At 33.0% G+C, this 6,679-nt stretch overlaps 1 non-coding gene across 1 annotated transcript; it reads right to left on the bottom strand.

Moving 5' to 3' along the window:
• Positions 1-5,877: 5,877 nt before the first annotated feature.
• Trnae-cuc lies at positions 5,878-5,949 on the bottom strand. Its single transcript has one exon. It is a non-coding gene; the product is annotated as a tRNA-Glu (tRNA).
• Between the last annotated feature and the right edge of the window lie 730 nt (positions 5,950-6,679).

The raw sequence follows: 6,679 nt of genomic DNA, 5'->3' as shown, positions 1-6,679 counted from the left end.
TCCAACATCTGATGCATCAGCCTGAACAATGAAAGGTTTATTGAAGTCTAGCATTCTAAGGATTGGTGAACTTCCTAACAAGTTCTTCAACTTCTGGAATGCCATCTGCTGTGGTTGTTCCCACTTCACCTTGTTGGATTGGCCTTTCTTGGTGCAGCAACTTCAGTGTTGTTTGAAATGAACTTCTTATAGTATCCTGTTAACCCAAGGAAGGATCTGACTTGCTGTTTGATAATTGGAGCTGGTGCATCTTGTATGCGGGTTAGCTTCTTCTCTTTCATGGTAATCTGTCAGTAGCCCACCTTGTGTCCAACAAAGTCCAACACAGAATAACTAATGTAGCACTTATATGGTCTGATGGTCAGACCTACTGCACTCACTCGCCCAAACAGTTCTCTGAGTTTCTTCAGGTGGTCTTTACATCTGGGCTGTGTGGGTCAGGATGTTGTGAACATAATGCTCGATGTTGTTGGTTTTGTGCAACATGTTCCTCATCATGAGTTTGAATGTCACATTTTAGTTGACTAACCCAAACAGCATTCTCTTGAACTGGTAGCATTCACCTGGTGTCACAAAGGCTGTCTTCTCGTTAGATCCTGTCTCCATCGAGAACTGTCAATAACCTTTACTGAAGTTGTTCTTGTTAAGTAATTTAGAGTGTTCAAACCTCACAAAAAGTATAATTTGGGGGTTTTGGTCAATTACTCGGCTGTTCTTTGACCAATTTACATGAGATTTGATACAAATACTTTTCTACAGGTCTCATACACATAGATTCAAAAATTTGGTATATGCCCATTTTTGGTCATTTTAGGGGGGGGCAAAAGTTTAAATAAACCCGTAATTTTAGGGCTTTTGGTCAACTATTTAGTCTTGTTTTGACCAATTTACATGAAATTTGTTTAAAAGGTACTTTTCTACAGGTAACACATATTGACAAGCAGAAATATTGGACTTTTCCATTTTTAGTAATTATATGGGGGTCAAGATGCCACTGAAAGCATAATTTTAGTTGTTTTTTTTTTTACAGTTACTCTGCCTTATTTCGGCCAATTTACACGGGATTTGTTACAAAGATATTTTTTACAGATTTCAAACAGGTATATAGACAATTTTGAACTTTTTTGTATTTTTCTCAATTTTTCAGCGAGGAAAGCACAATTTGGGGTGTTCGTGAACTATTCATGTATATGTCAACCAACTTACATAGGGTTCTGTACAAAGATACCTTCTTGCAGATCCCAAACTGTATTATAGACAGTTTTCTAATTTTCTGTGAATTTCACGATATTGGCCATGTAGGGATTGTGTGACGGAGACATGCTGCATTCGTCCGCGAATGTCGGTCTGTTTAATTTTATGCTGTTATGCAATACGTTGTTGATCAGTTAGTGCTTATAATCATCTTTATACTTGTAACGTCATGAAATGCGTTTTGCATAAAATAACAGATAGGAACTGTGTCAGGGATGACATGGGTTTTTAAAATACAATTTAATGTGAAATCAGTGTATGTAAAATTTGAATGTGAATGAACTGATTTCTTCATGCTAAAGTTTCCAACTTCACATTTTCTGTTTAGTGAGTTATTTCTAAATTGGACTGGCATAGTTTTGTTTTCCCTGTATTCTATCCCTTCTAAGTTAGGGACGGCTAACGCATCTAGCACTCTATTAGCTTTAGGCGAAGTTCAACAAAAACATTTTAAACCTTGTCTACTTCTTCCATAAATATAAAAATCGTATAGGCATATGGATATAGTGTTGAATTTGGTAAAGTGTTACTTATTGCATGTATAAAGTTGTATTCAATTACGTTCAACAAATCTACAATTTTACCAAAAACAACTTAACTTCTAAGAAGAGAACCCACATTCTTCACTATACAGTAACTATTATGAATTAGTTAAATTTCATCTTTATCCAGTTTTTAAAGAATTATAACAAATCAAGTTTATTTAGATAAATGAGTTGGATTAATTAAATTTATTTTAATAGGACATAATTTCTAAAACCAAGTGAGGCTACTGGACACTAGACCACTTTACTACATTTATACTTTTGTCCTCTGGTCGGTCAGCAGTAAGTTTACAGACTTACAACGTCAAAATTCTGGGTTTCGATTCCCATGATGGACGGAGCACAACTAGCCTATTTTGTGATTTTGCGCGAAAACAACAACAACAATATTACTTTTAGCGTGCTTTAAATGTTTAACCACATCAAAAAATAGCGAAAGAGTGAATCTTTAACAATAAACCTGATTACGTGTGTGTGTGTGTGTGATAATTTCAGGTAAAACCAATTTCCCGACAAGTATCAGACAGGCAAACCCGCAAATAACAGCAGATTCGATCAAGAATTAAGGATAGTGTTCTGAACTTGATAACTTGACTGACTTTTAAGTTTCTTGGCAAGTAAACAGATTGAGCACGTTTGAATGACTGTAAAAAAAAAATATTTATTTAGACACAAAATAAACAAACAGAGTGCATACCTGATTAAATAATTGGACGATCACCTCCACAGGATTAGTGAATAGTTCACCAGCTTTCCGTCTCTCAGGATGAACTTATGCGTAACTAGTCAAGGTGAATCTCAAGTAGAAATGAACTAAAAAAGCTTGCCTGGATCTCAAACAGCACCTTGCTTTGTTTGTCCAGTGAATGGCATCACTCTGTGATCTCTATTCCCTGAGAGCATTGGCCAGCTGTCAGTTTCAGCTGACCTCATAGTTCAGTCAGCAAAGGATATCTTAGTTTTAAATGGTTCAGCCCAGGTTCAAGACACAGTATTAAATTATCCTTGCGGGCAAAGGATGTCATTTAATAAAAAACAAATGGCTGAGGTGGCTACAACAAGGTAATATTAGACACCTTGGGTCACGTGCTGCCGCTATGACAGTTCGGAAACTAAATAATCAATAGCTGAAAAAGATATATATATATATATGTACCATTACCGATACCACATGTGTAATGGATGTGAAGGTTAGAAAATCAAGAAATTCTGTTCATTATAAAGCTCAACGAAGAAAAGATACAAGCGAAGATTTGAACATATGCGAAAACTCAAGGAATTTTTTTTTAAAATACGTAATCTAAAATATAAGGAATAAGTTGTTATTAAAAAACGAAATTTCATAACTTATTCATAGCACTAAGTATCGAACTCAGACCTTTTAAATAAAATCCACATATTCTAGCTAGAAGACCACATGGGGAATATTTAGGTTTCTATCAGTCGGCTTTTTAAAGTATAATATACAAAATTTTATAATATCAGCTTAAAGGTTTTAAACGCATTTCCTAACTTGTAAAAACAACGACACATTTTGCTTAAATAAAAATAACAGTACTGACGTTGGATATAAAAAACACGCTTAAAAATAGGGATGTTCTGTTTATGGTATAAGTATTAAACAAAACAAAGTAAACATAAACCCAATATTGCAAACATCATATTATTCACTATAGAAAATATAAAAATTATAACAAATACAGGAATGCACTATCGATCAATTTTAGCTCTGAACCTACCCAGCCTTAACATATAATTAAATGATTGGTAACTAAGCTACCAATGAAAATATTATGCAACATATATCTAACTCTTTCACTGAACCATATACATCTACAATGAAAAGATCAAATCACATATAAAATAAAATGCTAAACTATGTACATCTTCACCAAACTATAATCAGATTTTATTATGTTTGATTTCTCTAATTATTGAAAATTGAGCGGTTTTTATATAACTAGAATAAAAACTAACCTGTAAAGGGAAAATAACAAATTTATCTAAAATGGTTGCGACCGTGGTATGTACCAAGACATCGTGAAAGTTACTGTTTGGTATTTGATTCTAGAGTATCGTCCTGTCAATTCATAGTGTGATTGTCGTCAAATAATGTTATATCTATTATCGTGTATCGGGAAATATTTGGACTCTGTAATAAATTCTATCATGAGTCGGGTAATAATTCCAGAGCATCACTATTTAAGGATATGTAATTTCAAAATAGATTACGCGTATTTATTATAGCAGTTGATTGATAATTCTTAAGCGGTAAATTATATGTAAGTTAATCATTTAATTGTTTAATAAAATAATATCACATTTTATTTTAAAATTTTGATTTCTAAGATTTATATAGCTTTAACGGGTATTAAGAAACCTCTTTACACTTGTGAAGGAAACGTAAATTTATTGTTTTTAGTTACTGTTATTGAACCGATCAGTCCAATTATGCTTTACATAATAATACTAAACAGCAGAAAATAGTTGCTATTGATATTGTGTGATCTATAAGAGACATTGGTCTCTCATTTTCCTAATTGATTCAAAAGTACGTATTTTATGTGTATTGAATCTAGCTGTTAATTGTTCACATTACGTACATAACATTGTATAACCTTAAAGCAGCTACCTGTACACAAACGCTTGCCATAATATTGTTTTTCACAGAGTTTTGTTAAAATATTATAATTAAAATAAATCTTTATGAAGTTTCGCTTTGTCATACTTTAATTATATATTAAGTTTTGCTGTCATTTGTTTACAATTTCATAATCACTCTTAAATACCATCAAAAAGAGATTTATTGCTTCGCCATCTAGTGATCAAAAACAGCAATAGTTAAGTATTGGAGAATATAACAGAATTTGATAATTGAAAATGATTAACCGCTTATTTAACTGCATATTTTTTGGGAGTGAACATTTTCCCCGTAATGTTCTGTAGATGTACTTTTTTTTTTTTCAATAGTCAAATAACATATTACAGTTGATTATTTGTCATATAGAAAACTCAAAAAGTAAGGTTTTTGGGGGATTTACCAGAATGTGAAATGTAAAGAAACAACTATGGTATTTTCACTGTAGAGAGAAATATTATTTTCTTTAAAATAATATACCTTGAGTGGGGGAATATACAAAAACGGTAGGAATATACAAAAAATATGATGAACTTCTCAGCCTCTGCCTGCATTTTATTTCGGCCATTTATGAAATTTATTTATAGCAAAGATTTTCCTTATAAGATAAATTCTTGTAATTAGTTCCTGGATTTATCGTTAATTAGTTAAGATTTAAAACGATTAACTGAATTTGATAACGATCTTAGAAATCTTTGTTGTAAAACTTGAAAATTATGTTCCAAATCGGAAATGTAATCACTCCTGAACAATAAGAATAAAGAGGTGCTCGTTACTGTTTAACTGGACGATCTGTGTATGTGGTAGAGCTGGTGAAAGAGGCTCAAGTCTGTTATATACCAAAACAAGAGAGAATCCTCAATAGCCGCCGCTAAAATTAGATCTCAAATCGGTCAAGAGATGGAGCTATGAGCTAGAAGTTTGCACTTGAAAAAAACTTAAGCCATTCTATGAGCCGCTATGCCACGGTTAGAAAACAGTTCTCCCACTTTAAGCTGTGGGTGCACTACTAAGAGTGACAGTCACTTTCTTAGCATTGCTGATGGGTGGTAAGATGCTGCAGACTGGCTACGTTCCCTTTGGTATTAACTCAAGAGTAGGGACGCAGCATATAGCCTTAGTTGCTATGCCCTAGATATAAATACATCATGAATGAATTATTCTGGGTTTCTTTGTCATGTTATAAAATTATCTTTATAACGTGATACGTATTTCTGGTAACATCTAAAGTAATATTTCAAAAGAATTCCGAAGAAAAGTCATTTAGCACATAGATCTTTCAAAATTGGATTTCATGTGCACTTTTATAAAATTAAGTACTTGAGTGTGACACATATTAGAAAAATTTACGAAATTAAACAAAAAATGAATCACGAGAACATTAGCAAGATTTCATACCTATCGTAAGAAGTCTGTTGTTCCCTTTAGGACTAAAAGGATTTCCCATGCCGGGAATCGAACCCGGGCCTCCTGGGTGAGAGCCAGGTATCCTAACCACTAGACAACATGGGATATTTGTTAGTGGTGGTTCGAGATTATTAATATTGTTGTTCATTTATTAAATTTACTATATGTTTATTAATCGTTCTTATTGATTTTTGTTTTTAATGCTGTTTCACCCACCGCTATGCACCAAATTTACAAAAAAACGCGACCTGCCTAACTAATGAATGAATATTTGCTGTAAAATACTTATCAATGCTATAGTATAAGTGTAGCTACCAGTTTGGCCGCAAATTTCATTCCTCTAAGTCGCACGCTGAATCCTTTTTTGACCAAACCTTTTTTTTCACACCTTTAAAATATGTTGTGGTAGTTTTTCCTCAGTAAAACAGTGTTAATAGCTTCTTCTATAGTAACACCGTGGAAATTAGATCAACAGTTTCTTGTCATCACCCCATGCAATCAATACAGCCATAGCAAGAATGATTATTTATGCTAATTGCTTAACCTTATATCACGTGACGTTAAACGCTCTTTAATTGGGATAATTTTCTTAAAATTTAGTAAATTTATATTTAGAAATTGGCAATGAATAATCAATAATAACTGTCCACCCGTATGATTCTTTTGAAAACATGAACTAGAAACTGTAATCTAGTTTGCTTGGCCTAAACAATACTTATGTACATGCACGTTCTTTTACCTTATAGTTTTGCTCCTCTAAACCAGCCGTTTTTAATTCGAATGACCAAAAACTAAAAACTGTCCTCTTTTACTCTTAGGTGAAGCTGTGTTAAAA

This window comes from Limulus polyphemus, unplaced genomic scaffold (genome assembly GCF_000517525.1).
Source record: "Limulus polyphemus unplaced genomic scaffold, Limulus_polyphemus-2.1.2 Scaffold203, whole genome shotgun sequence".
NCBI lineage: Eukaryota > Metazoa > Arthropoda > Merostomata > Xiphosura > Limulidae > Limulus > Limulus polyphemus.
Note: the sequence above shows the minus strand (reverse complement) of the source record. Positions and strands in the feature narration are given on the sequence as shown.